The sequence below is a fragment of the Arvicanthis niloticus genome, chromosome 14 (genome assembly GCF_011762505.2).
Source record: "Arvicanthis niloticus isolate mArvNil1 chromosome 14, mArvNil1.pat.X, whole genome shotgun sequence".
NCBI classification, from domain to species: Eukaryota; Metazoa; Chordata; class Mammalia; order Rodentia; family Muridae; genus Arvicanthis; species Arvicanthis niloticus.
This window is the reverse complement of record NC_047671.1, coordinates 6981448-7001276: the sequence shown is the minus strand read 5'-3', so window position 1 is coordinate 7001276 and position 19829 is coordinate 6981448. Positions and strand designations below refer to the sequence as shown.

The 19829-nt window shown below is 48.7% G+C and overlaps 1 protein-coding gene across 8 annotated transcripts in view; it reads left to right on the top strand.

Moving 5' to 3' along the window:
- Positions 1-3673: 3673 nt before the first annotated feature.
- The window catches only part of Znf516 (zinc finger protein 516), a 91506-nt gene continuing 75350 nt past the window's right edge, over positions 3674-19829 (top strand). For 3 of the 8 annotated variants that reach the window (XM_076912357.1, XM_076912356.1, XM_034517852.2), the window contains exon 1: positions 7951-8073. The gene's annotated coding sequence lies outside the window, so the exon portion shown is untranslated. Of the gene's footprint in view, positions 4165-4242; positions 4372-4713; positions 4814-7514; positions 7644-7950; positions 8074-8146; positions 8263-19829 lie in introns of those variants that run through there. The other 5 variants (XM_034517853.2, XM_034517854.2, XM_076912353.1 and 2 more) reach the window with 5 other exon arrangements.

Genomic DNA, 19829 nt, shown 5'->3' with positions numbered 1-19829 from the left:
AAACATGGGGACCCTTTCAGAAGAGGACGCTTATTGAATTTGTCTCTCCTTAAATGAATTCTACTCTGTGGCCCCGTTCCTTTTATTCTTCAAACCATTATGGCCCACATCTGTGGAGCTCTGGATCCGCTATTCTGAAGCCAGCTGTTGCTGGGCCTTTTAGTTAGGATGAAATTAGGAACAGACTGGAGGGTCGTCTACCTGCTGTGAAGCCACCAAAAACTGCAAATAGGGAGAAAATGTAGCAGCCTGGCTTAGCCAGTCAGGGCAATCCACACCATTTGTGGCTCTGGGATTCAACAGTGTTATTTGTTAACGCTACCTGTTGTATCCCCAAAGATAAGCACAGCAAAAATCAGTGAAAGAAAACCCGAGTGTCGTGTCAGGAAGAACAGTATATGAGCCAGTGTGAAGATTTTTAAAATTCTTTTTGTTTGTTTGTTTGTACTTTGACTCCAGTGGCGGGGACTGTGGGGGTGGGGGAAGGAAAGATTATTAAAATGATGATTCTGTGAGAAGATTCTTAAGATTTCTGCACTGGGGGAAAAACTGAGTAAAGCATTCTTGTCATGGAGCACATGGGCACAGTCTGTACAGAATCCTCAGGCTTAGATTCAGTAGAGGGATGAGCAAATTTTCACAAGTGTTTGAAAGAACATGAAGATCTCAACTTCCATTGGATCACTGACCCTGAAGTATCTGATATATAAATGACCACAGAAAATTGTGTTTAATAAGGAGCTTCTCAGTGTAAACACGGGACTATCGGGGTACAGGTTCCCATCCATCAGAGGTGTGTGTGGGTGTGCGCGTGTGTGAGTGCGTGCGCCCACAAGAAACACAAAGCTTCTTTTCTATCAGTCATCCTGAAATAGAATGAAAACTTAAAATAATTGAGACAGTCTAAACCGAGATGAGAAACATCTCATGCCATCGACCCTAGGTTTACGTGGTTGAGCATTTCGGATGACTGGCTTTCAGAACAGAGGCACAGTAACACCGCCCTCCGAAGGGTCACCTAATGTTAACTTCCTACTAACACCTCCAAGGTGAGGCCCTATCTCTCCCCTCATCTGTTTTCTCAATAGGGAGAAATCTGAGTTCTTTAGACTCCACAGGAAGAGAAGATTTTTCAAAAGAACACTAAGTTAAGATTGAGGCACTATTTTTGAAATAGCAGTAAACACAGAATTTCTATTTCTACATAAAATGTTTCTCATTCCTAACCCTCACAGGAAAATATTATTATTATTCCTAATAATAATATTAACCCTCACAGGAAATACCTAGAAATACCCGTTGGTGATACAAATCAAATTTAGGGTGTGTTCCCTTTGAATTCCTACCTTTAGACATTCCCTTTGTATACTTAAGTTAGTTCACAGAGCAAGAGACTCCCCTTGGCTTGGGTAAACACACCAGCTTCTTTCTAAGCTGTAATTCACAGTCTTAATGAATTTGAAGAGATGGGATTAATATTTACATGTGTGGTCCCCTCCCCTCACAGGGCTTATGTTTTGAGCTTGTACACCTAGCACATCCTGGTAGTTTGCCGTGGGTTTCGTGTTTTAACAGGGAGCTTCACTTCAGGCTCTCAGACAGGCAAGGCCTTTAGCCTTTCACTCTTAGCGTCTCTTTACTGGAACCCTTCAAGAACGTTTCTTATCTAAACACCCCAGATCAGGGAACACAGCTTCCCCATCAAATCACTGGGAGGAGCAGAGATTTAAACGCAGAGCCCATCACTCTTTGGGCAGCAGCAGGAGGGGAGTTAGTGCTCTTTCGCTCTGGTGTTGTCAGCCAGAAGGATCAGCCAGTTTAATGGTATACATATCTAAATACTAACCATTAACTTTGTGGCTTTGCTTGGCTCGAATATTCTAATTTAAATAGACCTTTTAGAACAGGAGGGGCCCCACACCCCTAAGAACTCCTAGGGGTTTGTACCTTGTGTATACATCTTGAAGGGCCTTTAAAAAAAAAAAGATACTTGAAGATGTAGAACAGCTGCAGTACCGTTGTACCAACAGCACGAGAACCCTCTCAAATTCATTTTTATACCATTGTTCTCTGTGCAGAGCAATCTAGCACTGGTATGCTGACAATAAACAATGACACAGGCTTTACCAGGGTAAAATGCATTTCAACTTAGTAACAAACTGGTCGGCCTGCAGGCTGCCTTTTCTAGGTTTGTCACAAGGGCACCAGAATCTGACGCTTGCCCGTCTATCAGATTTCACTCTCAGATTTCGAATGTATTGTCCAGGGATGTGCAAGAAAACCATCTGAAAGCACAATATTATTGTAGACAGAGAAGCACCAAGCGCAGTCACATGGGAGTGTCTGGGGGGAAGCTCTCTTGCTGACTGGAGAGAAGGAGGCAAGCCATGAAAACTATAGAGGAGTTATGTAGAGGAGTTTTTTTTTTTTTTAAATTTTCTTTCTGTTTATTGCTCCAACTTGTCAATTTTTCAACACATGGAAATTATTAATGCAACCTGTAGTCGGAAACTAGAACAAACTAGGCAGATAGAAACCTGCATGGGTTTTACTATGGATGTGTATCGTTTTGAAAATACTAACTCCCCAAAAAGCTTCAATTAAAAACTGCTACGAATTTTTGAATCTGTGTTGGAGATTGTGTACACACATGCAATATCTACACATGCTATTTATAATGTCATTAGCTGAATTGGGTGACGCTTTTCTCGTGAATTTTCATTGGGTATTGTAATGAATTGTGGGCACTTCAATAGTTTTCTGTGAATCAGACTTAAATGTGATTGTTCAGGAATACAGCCCACTTAAGCATTCAGGCTGAAACCAGCAACAATTGGCAGTGACCTTTAACACTCCTGCTTTCCAAATTAGTGCCGACCATTAATCACACAGAGCTTACATTTTATGATTCCCGGGCCGTTCCTCGCAGGCCTCCTCCCTCTGCTTGCCCCCTCCTCGGCGGAAACACACGAATGCACACGGAAACATCTCACTCTCAGCCAGGCCCCCGCCCGATTGCCAGCTCTGCCAGGGTAAAGCGCCGCCCTTTGCAGCTCGTCCGCACAGGAGTTTCTATTGCAAAACCAGTGGCCAGGGAGGGCCCCCGAGCTGCACGAGCAGCGAGGGTAAGCACAAGGAAAAGCCACCACCGCGAAAGGTAACCGCCCGGATCTTGGCGCTGATTGTTCGGCAGAGCTAACTCGGGCATCTTGGCCCGAATGCATCTCCACTGCGGAGTTATCACGCTCAGCAGCCGAACAATATGGCCAAGAGCCTGGTGGGAGAAGATAGTGCCCCTCCGCAGGCCACAACTCCCCTGGCCTACGTCACCGCGGATCGCGGGGCGCGCTCCCCGGCCCCTCCTCCTCTCTCCTCCTACTGCTCCAGCTCCCCTCCCCCCTCCCCAGCCCCTCCCTGCCAAGTACCAAGAAAGCTTTGGGGAGTCAAATCAAGGTTTTGATTCATAGACTGTCACTAACTACGACCCACGGAGGGTGGTTATAGGGTGGAATGGGGGTGGGTGGGGGCACAAATGAAGTTTTCAGAACCAAAGCAAAATAAGTCGAACTTTGAAGACACAAGTAAACAGCCACGGTGATAAACGAGTCCAAGCTCCACTCTGCCCCCCGAGCTGTCCTGTTCTTCCCGAAGCATGCGGACTCCCAGACTCGCTCCCGTGAAGTTCAGGGGACACGCGCGCTTCTGAGGCCGCGGGCAGGGTGGACACCGTTTGGTGTGGGCTCTTGGTGTGGGCTCGAGGTTCAGCGTCCAGGTGCTTGAGGCAGCAGGACAAGCATCCCAGGCACGTCTGCACGTATGGGTGTGTGTGTGGTGTGCGCGCATAAACAGCCTCCAGGAACTGGAGCTGTGGCAACCTGAGACCTTAAGCAGAGGGGCGACCACTAGCCGCCGACGTCGTGATTCAGGGCTATTAGGGAAGGAATTATCTAGGTCTGAGTCATCGCGAGCCTCCAGACTTTCTCCGCAGTGTGGCAGAACTTTGTGCTGATGAGACAATAGTGGAGCGTGTGCGTTTCCTACAGGGCGGACCATTCCCGGGCTGGGGGAAGCCTCGGGCCTGCTCAGGCCGTGGACGCCGGGTCCCCTTCTCTGCACGGTGCAGTCCCTCCGAGCCCTGCTGGCGCCTGGGCCCCCGCGGGGCCGGTAAGTCCCGGGCGCGCGCGCGGCGCGCGGAGGGGGGCCGGGCGCGTGGCGGGTCCCGCGCGTCCTCGCGCGTCCCCCGCGCCAGGGCGCAGCTGGCGCGGTCGGTCTGGAGCAGCGCTCGGCTCCGCGCCGCGGGCGCTCTGCTTCACCTTCAGATGCGCGGGGCGTGCGCGTCCTCCTCCTGGGGCCCGCCGCCTCCCCGCCAAGGTAGGGGCCGAAGGGCGGGGGTGCTTCCTGGCTCAGAGGGGGGAAGACGGACAGGCCAGGCGGGGAAGGTCGGGACCCACTACGTGCGCAAGACCCTGCTGTGCCCCGTGGAGTGGGGGCGCGCTGGGCAGGGGGCGCGCCCTGTAGAAGGTCTCTGGCGCCAGGAGGGCGACTTGGCTTTCTGTGTTGGTAGTTACTCCGCTCTGCAATTCCAGGAGAGGAGAAGATGAAACTTCGGGCGGCAGGGCGAGCGCCCGGGAGGTGGCTTTTACCGCAGTGGAGGGGCGGGGTGGGGGCCGGGGTGGGAGCGCGGAAGAGGCTCTGGCTTTGTACACTTCGTCAAAGGCGACGCGGGAGGAGGGGAGCTCGGATGCGCTCTCATCCATTAGGAGACAAAGAGCAAATTGCCTTACTTTAAAGTAAAACGCTCTGGCTAATGAAGGTGGGTGATGGGCGGCGGGGCCGAAGGAGCCGTTTCAATTATTAAGGGTTTGGCGGAGGGGATCGATGCCTGTGGGCACAGAGCGCCGCTGCCTAGGGGACGTGTTCGCGTATTTGTGTTTGGTGTGTGTGGGGGTGTTCTCACTGTCCCCTCCCCGGACACTTGCCCGTCAGCGGAGAGATTTGAGTGACCCCCAGCATTAAAGAAGTGGGATCTCTAGAAAGGGAAGTTCGCGTAGGGGTGGGGGCGGGGGAGAGGTTTTGGAAGTGACTCGGAGTGGGCTAGAAGGAGATCAGCGCGGCGGGGACTCCACGGAATTGCGATTTGCTTTGCTGGGCTATGGCAGAGTGGGGGTGGGGAACTTATTGATAACCTTATATGTGTGTATATTTGTACACACACACATACACACGGATTACACCCGGGTGTGTGAAAGAGAAGAATGCAGTGGGCTATATGCTGCGGGGGTGGGGTAGGGGTTGGAAAGGCGCCTCCTCTGCCATTTCCAGGGCGAACATACCGAATAGTTAAGATCAGTATTTAGATTAAACCGCCTCGTCAAGTTTTAAAGAAACTTTGTCTGAATAAAGTTTGTCAAAAGCCAGGCCAGTGGGGTCTTTAAGCCAGCGGTTCATGGAGGAAGGTCGGTGTGAGAGGAGAATCAGGCTTTGTGAGTCGGGAAGCCAGTGGATCCCTGCAATTAGGACTCCAGAGAGCCAGCCTTTTACCCGAAAAATGTGGGTCTGTAAGTCAGCCGCATCCATCACCAGCGTTAACAAGCTCTCTACAGCCGACCAGCCCGATTCCCCCAACCCCCAGCTCCGGGGTTGTGTGTAGCTAACTCATTGCCTGGCTTGCTGATGAAGAGTCGCTTGGTCTCTGGGTGAGCACCGATCAACTTGCTCGGCCCCTCTTTTTAAAATATATTCATTCGGTGTCTTATTTAATCCGGATGCACAAAAAGCCATTTACTGCTTCATTGTTGGTTTACATTTTTTTTTTTTTTGAAAAGGCGACTGGTGTAACCTGTGGAATTTGAAATGCAAATAAAAGCCAGTGGGAGTTGAGGCAGAACAAATCGGCACTTATAAAGTGAAAAAGATTTAATGTCTTTGAAATCATTGCAGGAGAAAAAGAACTGGAAGGGAGTATGATTATTCCCTCCAGAGAGTGGATTGTGACGTCAGGTCTTTTTGGAAAAAAATGTTATTTTTAAGGTCTTGAAGTCCGGGTATGTGAAGTGCTTTGCAGGAAAAACAGATTACAAGATTAACATCTGTTAACATGATCGTTTATCTCCAGCCAAAAATAGGTCAGTTCTTTCTTAAGGAAACATGCTTGCTTCAGCAAGCTTAAATAATAAAATAACGACTCTAAAAATTAGGGTCGAACATTTGTTATAATCTGACTCGTAAAAACAATTTTTAATTATTAAATCACTCAAAGGTCAAAGTCCTTTTTGGGGTGTTGAGAACAACTCTACTCGGAGTTTACCCGCCCCTTGACTGCCCCCCTCTTTTACTCCGGGCTCTCTGTACTGGCTGCCCATTTCCCTTTTCGTCCATTGTGGAGGTACGGGATATATTTAAATGGTATTCTCTGACTCCGGCCTCGATAGGGAGACAGACTCTGCATAGATGGTTAACTTTTCAAAGCTCTGCTGTTGTTTTACCATTAAATGGAACGACACGGAGGGGAAAGAGAGAAAAGAAACTGCCTTGCAAAGTCTCCCTGCCCCTGGGTTTGAGTGACGGCTCTGTCGGCCAATCCGGAGCAGCTCTCTCTATCCCGGAGGTAATTTGGGGTGTGTGAGAGCGCGCGCACGCGCGACCACGCGCCCGTGTATCGGCCCAGAGTCGGGCCAGACGCGCGCATCCGCAGGCTCCCGCATTTGCACAGATGTGTGCTGTAGACGTGGACACGCTTTTATCCAAGTCTGTCCAGCTAGATGCGCACGCAGCAGTCCAAGTGGAGACCCTGCCCCCTCCCAACGTCTTCCTGCGAAGACTGGGCAGTAGAGACACTTTCGGATTCAAGTCGAAACCTGCCACATGGAAAGAAAAGAGGAACGATTGATAACACTTCAAAGCCATTGGGGGACCCAGGAGCAGTTTTATCCGCCTGGTTCCAGGCTCCGGTGGGGTCGTGTAGCCACTTGCAGATAGCAAACATACAGAGGTCGGGGATTGTTGAAAAGGATATTAACTCCATATAAAAGTGAAGGGCACCGTTCATCTTCCAACTTCCAATTTGATTCTCTCAAGGGGAGTGATACTTAGTCCGTGGCAAATTCTAGAACGCGAACTGTTCGCGGTTAATGAAAGTTCTGGTGTTCACTGGTCTTACTAGTGCTGTGCTCTGGCCGCGACTGCTCTGCACAATGGGTACATTCAGGGGCAGACGGGCCACACCACGCTGCCTACTGTCTGAATCCGCTCCACTTAGGAACGTCCGTAGTGATGGGTGACTAGAGCAGCACTCATTTCGGGACTTGAACTGGCGAGCCGGGCCTGGACTGCCTAGTTTGTGTTTAAATGCTGGGCTTGGTGGTGAAGATGCAGTGTTGGGTTAAATACACGCGTGCACCTCCCTTTCTAGAGACCCATGTGGGGGCCACAGACCTTGGAAGGCACAGTGTCCACACCAGGTCTGCAGTATCTGCATGCACCGAGGTCACCTCGAGGGTGCCCCCGCCCCGAGATTTCCAACTCGGTGACTAGGTGTTGTCAGCCCGGGTATCTCCTCCTCCGCGGGCCGTTTCCACCCAACCGGATCGCCACCCCTTTCGGCCCTCTCTCCAATCTCTGCAAGCCCGCGGCTTGAGGAATGGGTATGTCGTTGCATTAAATCATTCCTATTTCTGTGTGTCCCGGCCGCACGGCGCCGCTGGGGGGGGGGGGGGCGTGGGTCTGGGTGGCTGGTGAGGGTTGGAGGGGGTGGGGGGGGGAGGTTGCGCGGGGGCAGGGCACCACCTGCCCGCCCTAGAGGCGTGGCGTGCTGCTGGGGGCGGGACACCCACCTGCCTGTCCCCGGGGCGGGGGCGGCGGCCGCTTGTTGCTGGGCTGCGGGCTTCGGGCTGCGGGGGGCGGGCCGTAGGCGGGGCGCTGAAGGGGAGGCCCCGGTCGGCCGCCCCCTCTTCTCGGGCGCCCGCCCCCCGCCCCCGTCATGTGGAACGGACGTCACACGCCTTCACTGTAACCCAAGAAGTGAAAGAGACGGGGACCCGCAGCCCAACTTCGCACCGTAACAAAGGCTTGGGGGTCCGTGCGGGCTGTGGGGCGCGGGCCATGGGGGGGAGGGGCGTGGGCACGGGGAAAGTGGGGGAGGGGCGGCGAACTCGTGGGGCAGAGGCGTGGGTGTGCGTGGGCGGGGAGGGGTGGCCCGCCCGGGCGGGGGGTTTTTACGGAGGCGCGGCGGGGCTTCGCGGCCCAGCACCGCGGGCAGGCCAGGTAATTGGTTTCTATTTTAAACTTCACTTTGTTCTGTTGGGGGTGGGTTGGGAGGGGAGACGTGCCCCCCTCTGGGGGACGGTTATGTAAGTCTCCACACCTGAGTTGGGCCCTGCTTCTCCGGGGCGGGAGTGGCCGGTGGGTCCGGAGTGCTGGCGGCTCCGGGGGGAGGGGGTGCCCTGTGGTCTACGCGAGAGACCTAATCGATGCCTGGGTGAAGAGGAGGCCCGAATGGACGTTGGGTTATTTCTAGAAGCCCAGATGTGCCCCTGGGCTGGGGCGGGCCTTCCAGGGTGTCCATTGAGTAACAAAGGACCGAGTGCTTGGACCGCTGGTCCACTCTCGGTGCCCACTTAACCAGCAACTCTCGGAAGGAACTTTAGACGGCGTCTTAATTAAAGGTATAGCAGAAAGTCACGTCCTGGTGAACCTACCATTAAGTCTTGAATGTTGATTAAATGTAATTTAAAAATTGATGTGCGTTGACCGGCGTAGAAGCAAAGAGGATAGCTCCCCAGCAGGATCTTTCCAGATTACGTTTTAAACCTCCCTATTAATATGATTGGAGTGTTTCGGTTTGGAATGTGTTACTTTAAGGAACTAGGCATGCTTGCTATTTGATATGATATTCGCTACTGCCCTGTACGCGAGAGCCCATTTTTATCACTCATTATTTTTTTTCCCTCGCATTCTTCAATTGTTGAGTCAAAATAGTTGGGTATTTTTATTTACACAGACCGGCGAGGATTAAATATACCACAGTACTGTTGTGCATTCATCTAAGGGTCCCCTCCCCCCGACCCCAGCAAAATTAGAGACGGAGTTGAGCTGCCCTGGTGTCAGGGGTGTGAGTTGGGTCACTGGATGGGGACTGCTTTAGTTCCACGAGAGTGACCCCATAGCCGGCTCTAATGGGCTCTGGGATAAACTGAGCTCAGGCAAAGACTCACAACTGTTTTGATAATCAAATTAAAATCCTGATGTGTTAAGATAAATACATGTCCAATATTTTCTTAGTTCATTAGGAGAATTTTGTTTTCTTACACTTGTTAATACCGAAGCCTTCAGAGTACATTAGCATTCAAAAGGAGAAGCCATCCCAGTGGCTCTGTAATAAGGCTCGCTAGAGGAGCAGGCTTGCCTTTCCAAAAAGAAACAAAACCCAGTGGCTTGCTCTCTGGCCACTCACTGCTCCCAAAAGTGGACAGAAAGAAGGGTATTTTGATTATTTGTGGTTCTGAACTTTGAAAAACTCGAATGCTAGGGCCTCAGACTTTAACTTTGGTATGTGTGTCTGATAACTAATTGCTGATATGTCCTCGTGGTAGCGTACTTACCTTGAACACTTACTTGTAAACGCCTTGTAGTGGCAACTAAAGTACCTTTAAAAGATTTCCGGGGATGTTGAAATCTTATCTATTTCTTCACTTCCCACGGAGTCCCAGAGACACCACTGAAGTGGATTGAGAGGATGCCCTTCCCTGCCCCCGCCCCAACGGGTCACTCTGTGTTTCTCCACTTTCATAAATGAAACTTTTAGTTCTGGTTCCTACCAGGAGATAGCTGAGTTTTATAAGTGGAGCATTTGAAATGTGATTAAGTTTAGCAACAATTATGTGGAAGAGAAAGAGATTCTTTAAGAATACTTTGAAGTAGGGAATACTCAAACAGATGGCTCCCAGTCTTCCACTGGGGGAAGATGGTAATGTACCCTGGCAACTTAAGTGTTTAGTCATGGCTCCTTCTCGAAAAACCAGTCCTGAGTTTAAGGGGTTGTAGATTTTTGTATATTCATACTTAAGGATATGTTTTGGCCTTATTCACAATTTACCATAAGGAATCTTTGAAAAAGAATTTTGTGGGAGTGGCGTTGAGTGCGACTGGAGGTTGTGTGTAGAATTTCAGCTGCATTATACCTTAAGGCCGTGGAAATAGGAGCCGAAATGTAAGCTGATTCTGTTGGCCTGTAGAGGAGGGAGCACGCCCTAGCCTCCGCGCTTTCCTTTTACAGTGTTGCTCCTTTAGAGGGTCTTCTGGTCACCACCTCTCTGCTCTGTTTCTTACTCGACTTTCAGTTTAGGAGAAAAGGACAGGTGTTAATTGTGGCACACTATAAGAAATCGTTTGCTTATCCTATCACTAGGTCCACAACCAAAGCAAACATGGCTGTTACTGTGCTGGGGACGGATCAGTTTTCACTTAGAGTTTTTTTTTTTTTTTTTTTTTTTTTTTTTTTTTTTTTTTTTTTTTTTTTTTTTTTTTTTTTACTGGCCATATTTATCCTGAATCGCCCAAATTTCTCTTAGCGGTGCACGTGGACTTGATCCTAATTACTAGAACTCATGGAAGAAAGGAGAAACACAGTTAGGTATTTCCTATATAAACTTTTGATCCCGGGACTATCATTTCTTCCTCAAAAGCACAGCTTACCAAATTCGTGTTTATTATGTTTCAGTGCTTGAAAAAAGCTATTCTGACGCAGTTCTTTTTAAAATGGATCTCTTTGTTAGGCCCCCTCCCTCCCGCCCCCCCAGTTCTGGAAACTTCGGGGAAATCCCCTACCTCCCATCTTCCTGAGCATGCCGACCCCCTCACCCGACCCCCCAGCTGTGTTGGGAGTCCACCGGAGTTTTGCTTGGTGCCTCACTAGGCTTCTCCAGGCTGCTTACAATTCGGCACCTTTGACCTTAGCTTCCAGATTTATTCACGTGGAAGCATGAGGGACTAATTTCATTACTCCGTAGCTGGCAGGGCAGGCGAGCGACCCCTCTGGTGCTGCTGCGAACTGCGTCTCCTCAGGAGCTGCGTTTTCCCAGCAAGCCCAGCTTCAGGATGTAAGGCTGTTCTGAAGCCCGAGGAAGGAAGAAGGGGCTTCTGGAATCCGAAGCTGTTTGCATCCCTGACTGAGAGGAACTTGGAGAGGCCGAGAGGCAGATGTGAATGTGGACCCTGGAGATGCTCAGGGGCTGTGGGTAGGGTTTTACTCTTGTCCGCCTTTGCTGTCACTGGTCCTGTGGGGCCGATCCCAGCCTCTCTGCACCACACTGCATGGAGTGTCTGAGTGTTGAAGCAGCCACCTGTTCAGGGTGTAGAGTATCAGGGGGCGTCGGAGGGGCAGCGCTTTCCGCTCAGGGCCTGGCCCTCATCCTCCCTTCTCTCACTAGCAGGGAGCTTTGCTGCTGGAGGGGAGGCAAGACCGTTTTCTGATTTGTTCTGAGAGAGCACCGTTCCTCTCCCGTCCTGTCCTGGAAGCCAGCTATGATTATTGCAGAATTTTTAAGAATTTTTGAAAATTACCAGAAACCCAGTTTAAGAAAGGAATCCTATCCAGTGTTTCTATTTTTGGCGAATATATTATTAATAACATTAACCTTATGAAAGGACACATGAAGAGAGACATTGTGAATTTGGAATGTTTATTCCAATCTTACAAAAAACAAAACCAAAACCAAAAAAAAAAAAAAAAACAAAAAAACCCAACCAAACAAAAAACCCTCTACTTTAAAGCAATTTTATTCCAAGGAGATCCAAGAAGACGTAGTTCGGGCATATGAGTACATTTCTGGGACTGTAAATGTCCTGGCCTGTCTCTCGAGGTAAATGAGGTATATTTCTGAAGGATTGGGGGAAATTGGCAGTTGCAACTGTCCTCTTTGCCTTCTTTATCCCCTGCATCTGCCTACACGTGACGCCAGCCGGCAGCTGTGGCCTTCCCTGCCAGACCGAGCGGTGGTGTTTGTGTGGAAGGAGCCGCTTTCCCATGCACACATTGGGACTGTCAGGAAGTATCATTTTGTGCCTCTCTACATGCCTTAAAAGTAGTTTTTCAAGAAAGATCTGGCATTTAATCTTCAGCCCAAATGGTCCTGGAAATTACTAAGCAGAGTAATTAGAACTGAAGTTATTTTTAGAAAGCAAGCATGTAAATATATGTTTAAGTAATGAGTAAGACACAAAATTGGAGAACAGAGGGAAAAAATAATCTGAAAAGCAGTTTCATCAGACATGTCTCGGTTCCAGGATGTGCTCTTCTTGGGAGACTGTTTTTCCCTGGGTGTTTTGAGTCAGGAACTTAATGAAGTTGCTACAGCGGGAACTCTCCTCTCTCTACAGTCTGCAGTGGTGGAGTTCTGCTGTCTCCGTGGTAGTGGGAGGAGGTAGGCCCATGTCTTACTGTTTTATTTCCAAGCTTAGTTGAGCAGGTGTTTTATTCCTTTGGAACAGGTAGGCTTGTCTCTCGCTGCCTCTCATTCCCTGGGGACCAGATGATGCCACTGCCTCCTGCACACAGCTGGCCTGCCCTCCTCCTGCTCGCTTAGGAGATGATGCTTAGAGATTACAATATGGTGTTAGCTTTCGAGACCTAGAGGGAGACTCAAACATAGAGGTGCTCTGGGGAACCTAATTTTTTGTTAATGGACAGAGTAAGTCGACCCCCCCCTCCACCCCGAATTCTTAGTACTTCAGAAGTCCCTCTAATCATCTCTGCCTCCTCCCATGTGAAAGAGTAAGGGACAATTTGTCTAGGAACTTTTGTCCTTTGTTTCAGCGAAGGGCAACATGTGTCTGTCTTTACCATATGGTTCTCTTTAACCTGTATTGCATGAGCTGACCAGAGCTATGCTGGACGTTGATTTATTTTGGCATTCGAGAATGTTCTTTTAGATTGAGTACATGCAGTGGTGCGTTGGAAGTTTTGCCCAGAGGTGGCTGTGGCTTTCGCGGCTTCTTCAGTTGGTATTGATGAGTGGTGAGCAAGACTTGGGCTTATTGGAAACGGTTTGTCATTAAGTGTTGAGCGATTATACAGATTTAGAAAACCCCAGAGTTAGGTAGGAGTTGTTAAGACTCGTCCTTGGGGCTAAGCCTGAAGATCACTGGCCAGAAAGAGAACTGTAGCTCCTTACTTTTCCTGTGATTTTTAACCTAGAACTCAAAATGTGTGCTACCCTCCTCCAATGATCTTAAGGGCTTAGCTTTCCCCACTTGAGACCCCTACCCCGACACCCCCAACCCTGCCGCCCCAGGGTGAATCAGTAGCCTGCTATATTCACAGCTTCCTGGGTTTACTGATGGTTTTACAGATTGAGAGTTTCCTAGTTTTGCTGAAGTTCTGAGCTGTCGTGGAATTATATCCATGTGTAGTTGATCTTTGGCTTCTGATAGTTTTGTCTGCACACCTTAGCTAGGGGGTTTTGGTTAGGCTGTATTTAATTCACAAGGGAAGACTTGCGTTCTGTGATCCAGGACGGCATCCACCTGCCTTGTCACCGTTGACCTCCATTCCTGACAAATGTGGAACTCTGCTATCCCAGGGCCCCAGAGCCTCTGGACACTGTTGTCTTCTCAGATGGCGTCATTATCCTTCGTTTCCTGGTTTTCTCGTTTGAAGGAAAGAAGTAAACAAATAAGCTTGGTCATCTGTGTGTCCCCAAGCCATGTTCTGTGCACTCTGTAGGCTGTGCATTGTCCAGAATTTGAACAGTGGAACTGTGCCTTGCCTTGCACACGGGTCACACTGAGATGATCAGTGACTCAGTATTTCTGTACCAGTATCAGAAAATACTGTCACCCATTTGATAATTATATCCCCAAGATCCAGATGGATCTTCCAGTCCTTAGCATGACCCAGTAACATGATGACGGTATTCTTTCCTGGAGAAGTACCTGGCATGAAGCCATAATGGTCATTGTGATGAGAACAGCATATGTATGACCCAGGCACCAGGATGTCCTTTTTTCCTCAGAAATGACTTTTCACTTAACAAAAGGTTGAGGGGTGAGGAGGATGGTCTTGGTCCTAAAACTGACAGTAAGTAGTTTCTGGGGTATGAGCACTCTCCATAGCAACACAAAACCTGGGGACCGTTCAGTAGAATCACGGGATTAGTGGTAGGATTAAAATTAGCCTCTGTAAATTACCCTGGTGACAGAAAAGCAGAGCATGTTAATGGTTTTACTGGTAGACAGGCTTATCACTTGTTTTCTAGGTTGGTGGAAGATTATAGGTTGTCCTGAATGTTAACTTTAGGAAGTGGCTCCTGTTCCAGTCCTGCATGTTTTAAAGTGTCTGTCTCAGTTGGAACTCAGGATGTAATTGTGTACTGTGTTTCTGTTGTGGTGCACAAGTGCAGGGGCAGCTGGAACATGTGGTGTGGGCATTCAGTCCTGCTGTCTGTGAGGATGCTCACCCATTTTAGAAAGTGCATTACATCTTTTGGCTCAGACAGGCTTCCTTAGGTGCTTACATGGGGGTGGGTTGTAATTAGTCCTTCTGCAGCTCTGAGGAAGGGAAGATAAGTGTCCTGACACTGGGTTGTGCTCCAGTCCTAGGGGAGAAGTTATCAACTGTAGCCTCGATCTGAGCAGGTTAAGATGACTCTAGTGTGGCTTTTCTTTTCTTTTTTTCTTTCTATTCCTTCCCTTCTTATTCCCTCCCTCCCACATCCCTTCCTCCTACCCACCCTCCTTCCTTTCTTTTGAGGCTGGCCTCACTGTAGAGTAGACCAGGACAGTGCTTTCATGCTCATTTGTGTTTCTTTGTATATTTCCGTTTGGACTTTACTGTATCTAGGTGACTTAGAGGTGATTTTTTTTTTTTTTTTTTTGTATGAACCTGGAGTTCTGTAGGTGCTGAAATGCAGGAAAATCTGGTCAGTCGGCCAAGGCCACAGATGGGGTGGGGCTTGGCCTGGGTTCTTAGCACCAGGTTGGTTTTCTTTCCAGGATATTGGCACTGAATACACTCAGCTAGGTGTGCTCAAAGTCCGCCTAGAGGACAAGGCCGCTAAGGAGTCTGCTGACTCAGCACTAGACTGGCAAGTGATCAGTTACTAAGCAGGGCTGATAGAACGCCTCTTAGCTCACCTGTGGTGCTCAGAGCTAGCTCCAAACCAGTGGAAAAAGTGTTGATTCAGTATTTGCATCTCCACAGTGAAGTGTTTGTGTAAGAACTGGGCCAGTTGTCACCATTTGAGGCCACTGCAGAGTGCTGTCCAGGAGGAAGCAGAGAGGCTGGTCTCCCAGCCAGCCAGCTGTCAGCATAGTTTCCAGGCTGCCCTGTGGGCAAAGGTGTAGATTTTTCAAGGAAATCCAGTGGTAGCTACCAATACCAATAGCACCGTGTGTGTTCATGTGAGTGAGGGCACATGTGCGTGTGGGTATTTGTGAACATTGAGGTTAGGCTGGCTGTTCTCTAAGCTCCAAGAATCTACTTGAGCCCCTCTCTCCAGTACCAGGATTATTAACACAAACTATCGGGCTCAGTTTTTCTGTGGGCACTGGGGATCTGAGCTCAGGTCCTTAGGTGTGTGTGACCAGTGCTCTATTGGCTGAGCCTTCTCCAGACCTCCTTTTCCCCAGTATTGAGATAAAACCCAGGGCCCCTTTCATTCACAAAGTTTGGTACTAATAGTACCTAGAAACATCACATCTTGTAAGCAAGTTATTGGCGTAGCATAGAGAAACCCTAGAAGAAACCAATTACCAGAAGATTAGGAAAGGCGTCAGAACAGCCAGCAGCCATTCTGATGTACATTCAGTGCCCTGTGTCCAAAGCTGGTGTCGTCAGGTGAGAACAGGTGAGGAGGTCCTGAAGGCATTGGTGGTGAAGTCTGGGTGAGGGTAAGCTGGCAAGGAGTGTACCAGAGGTGTCAGGGATGGGGAGCTGACCAGTACCTGCAGGCACTGGCTTCCGAGCTCAGCTGGGGCATACACAGAGAAGATAGCAAGAAAGGAGAGGTGCAGTGACAAGGAGAAGAACCTAGAGGCAGAGCAGGTGCCTTTTCTCTTTGGTAATTCAGCCGAGAGACTGGTGTTGGTAGCCCACTGGGCTGAAGCGCCTTTTTTTTTGTCTTGTGTGCCCCAGTTGATATCTGGTTCATTGTGATCATTAATAACTGCTTGACTTTTGATTCCTGGGTCCTCCATAGCCAGTGCTGCTTAGTTCTGCTTTATTGGGACAGAAGCACAGCAACCTAACCTTTTCTGTGGAATCACTTTAGCAGACATTGTCAGTCGGTCTAGGTGTTCTCTGAGAGGAGAAGATGTCCAGACGGACTTCCAGACTTAGAATGATGTTCATTTTCCGAAGAGGATTAAGTTGTCATTGTTTACTTGAAATTGTGTGTTCAGTGACTTTATCTATTTATTTAATCACGTGTATGTGTTTGTGTGGGTGTGTGCGTGTGGTTGACAGTTTCCGTGGAAGCCAGAAGATAGTGTTGAAACCCTTAAGCTGTAGTGACAGGCAGCTGTGAACAGCTTGGCAAAAAGTGGGAGTTGAATTCAGAGCCTCTGAAAGAGCAGCAAGTACTCTTATTTGCTGAGCCATTTCTCCAGTCTCAATTGTTTTTGTTTGTTTGTTTGTTTAATTTTTGTGTGTAAGGGCATATACTTATGGCGACGCGTATGTGGGGGTCAGAGGACAACATGCAGGAATTCGTACATGGGTCCTGGGTATTAACTTTGGCAAATGTCTTTACCTTCTGAGTCATTTTGCTGGCCTTATACTGGGTAGTTATACTGGATGATTTTGATAACTTCCTAAAAACTTCTCAGAATACGCCATGGCCAGTGTAAACTGAGCGCTGCACACGTTTACAGTGTTCATGTCACCACAGGGGACTTCTCCCTATAGGGGCTGATGTGGCTGCCGCCCCTCTGAGTATGAGGTGATTGACATTATGTGACTTTCACATTGGTGTTAGCAGTTTGTGTTTATTTCTGTTGCCACTAAAGGCTGAGAGCACTTAAGGTCACACATCCAATCTGTCACAAAGTACAAATAAGAGGCAGGACATGGAATAATTAATTGTTCATGATGGTGGGGATCTGAGATAAACATGCAGACCTCAAGACTTCCCCTAGGGGGACACATAGGGCAGAATTTAGGATTAGAGCTTTCTGGCAACCAAAATAAAAAGCACGACATGATGATTTATACGTTGCATTAATTATTCTGAAAAACCACTAAGGTTTTTCCTGGAGAGATCATCCTTTTACAGTGTGTGACACAGCACTCTCCCATTGGTGGCACAGGTGGTCTCCTATTGGTGACACAGGACGCTCTCCTATTGGTGGTGCAAGGCGCTCTCCCATTGGCTCCAATGCTGTTAAGTTTTTGCAGACTTTGCTGCTCGGTGCCTGTCAGGGTAGATGCTATAGAGGTTTTCATAGGTGATTACTTCTGGCTACATAGATACCAAAAGGTCATAAGAACAAAATACAGTGCCTCAGCAGCTACTGATTACTTACTGTGCATGTGCAGAGGCCAGAGGGTACCACAGCACATGTGTCCCAGATTGTGGCAGTTGGTTCTCTTCTTCCAGCACATGGGTCTTGTGGGTTGAACTCAGGTTGTCAAGCTTGGTGGCAAGCATTCTTTGGCTGAGTTACTCTGCTGGCCCTCTAATTATTTATAATAGACTTAAATTGGTGAAAACCTGGATAACTTGTCCCCAGATGAGTCTGTGTCCTTTGATGGACCGTTCATCAGGTGCCTGCTGTGAACATGGCCCTGTTGTGAGAGCCACATGTATTATTTAATATTTCGAAACGCCTTAGGAAGTTGGCGGTACTTTCTGCTTCTTTTTACATGGGGCATGGAAACTAGAACCCTTAATGAAGTTCGTAGCTGGCTTCTCTGGGCAGGCGACCTCCGCGGCAGCTGCCTTTGGTTTGTGACCCCTTCCCAACTCTATGCCTGTTGAAATGATCATATAATTGATTCCCATCTTGGTCTGAGCCATTTGAAATAGGAGCACTGTGGGAGTCATGGCCCCCTCCCCATTCCTACAGGGATTCTTCTGGAGAGTCTGGAGGATGCTTAGAGCAGCTCATCTGAGTTCGGGTCACTGTTATGTCCTCTATTTAAGTCTGCAAATAAGCATGAGTCTTGAGTAGTTACCAGGATGCTTACCAGTAGGTACCAGTGCAGGAGGACCTTGGGGCTCCACCATCTGGGGCTGTTGGTCATGTCTGTGTCCTTTTGTCCTACTGGCTTCATGCCCCAGGGGGCTGATAGGGAGCTCTGAAACTCATCCTCCCTAGAGCCCCCCACCCCCAAGTCCTTAGAGGCCATATTTAGGGGAAGGAATGCCCATTCTCTTCCCTCCTTTTCAGTGTGTGTGTGTGTGTGTGTGTGTGTGTGTGTGTGTGTATTAGGTTACAGGCATGTGTAGCGTGCCTTGATTTTTTTCTTTTCTTTTTTTCTTCCCTCCTTCCCTCCTCTCCTTCCCTTCCTCCCTCCTCCTTCTCTCCTTCCTCCCTCCTTCTCTCCTTCTTTCCTTCCCTCCTTCCTTCTTTCCTTCCCTCCTTCCTTCTTGTCCCTCCCTCCCTCCCTCCCTCCCTCCCTCCCTCCCTCCCTCCCTCCCTCCCTCCCTCCCTCCCTCCCTCCCTCCTTCTCATTAATGTTAGGAATTTGAACTTGGGTCCTCATGCTTGCATAGCAAGCACACTTACCCACTGAGGCCCAGCACATCTTTTTCTACAGATAAGCCTTTTGAGCGGGTGAAGATACCTTGGCCTCGAGGCACCAAAGCCGTAGAGGGCTTGTATCACCGCCGAGAAGCCTTTTGCTATGGACACTTGGACTTTGGATTTCATATAAGTGGCTGTCTCACAGTAGAGCTTTGCTAATTTTTCTCAGCCATCACAGGTGTCAAAGCTGTTCTTAGCCCAGAGGCTGTTTAGAGATAGGCCTCAGATAGAGTTTGGTCTGCTTGGTTGCTGTCTGTGGACTGCTTACAGCTCGTTAAGACAGAATGCTAATAATCACATTGAAAGAGAATCGGGCAAAAATTAACGATGTTTTAAGTTTTAATACATTCAGAATGTTTCTTAATCATCTAAGAAAGGTTCTGCTCGCCGGCTCAGTGGGTAAAAGCCTGGGTTGGAGTCTCGAAAGCCATTTGGTGGAAAGGGAGAATCAGTTTTCAGTGGTTGCTCTCGTCACCATAAGGGATGGTGTGTGTACATCAGGGTGCTCTGTTTGCAGAGAGCTGTTGTGTGTGCAACAGGTGCCTCTGTGTTGTCCTGGAGCATCGATCTCCCATGATCCGAGTGTTATCTCCTGTATTCAGAGACCCACAAGCGTCCTGGATTCTCAAATGCCCGACGTACACTTAGTGCTAGATTGAGGAATCCTAAGGGTGAGTTTGCAGTTTGAGATGAATTCGTTTTTTATCTCTTATTTTGCCGGAAGAAGGCATGGGTCAGAGATGGTAGTGTGTTCTCACCGCCTAATGATCATTTAGTGCCCAGTTTACTATAAGCTGTAATGTCATCACTTATTATTTTCATAGGTTTAAAAATGGTACTTAGCTGGCTGGGTAGCTCAGTTCATTAGAGCGTGGTACTGAGAACAATGGCACTCGTTAAAAAAGTAGAGAAACGTGACTGCCCTTATTAAAGTAGTTGTTATTTGTATGTTTATAGTTTGGCATGTTTTTGTGACTCTCACAACTTGAGCATTGTGTTAATCAAAAGACTGATTGATAAGCATTGTCTGGGCTGGAGGTAGAACAGGTGGAAACCCCAGGGAGAGGCAATCCATCTCTCTATGAGAC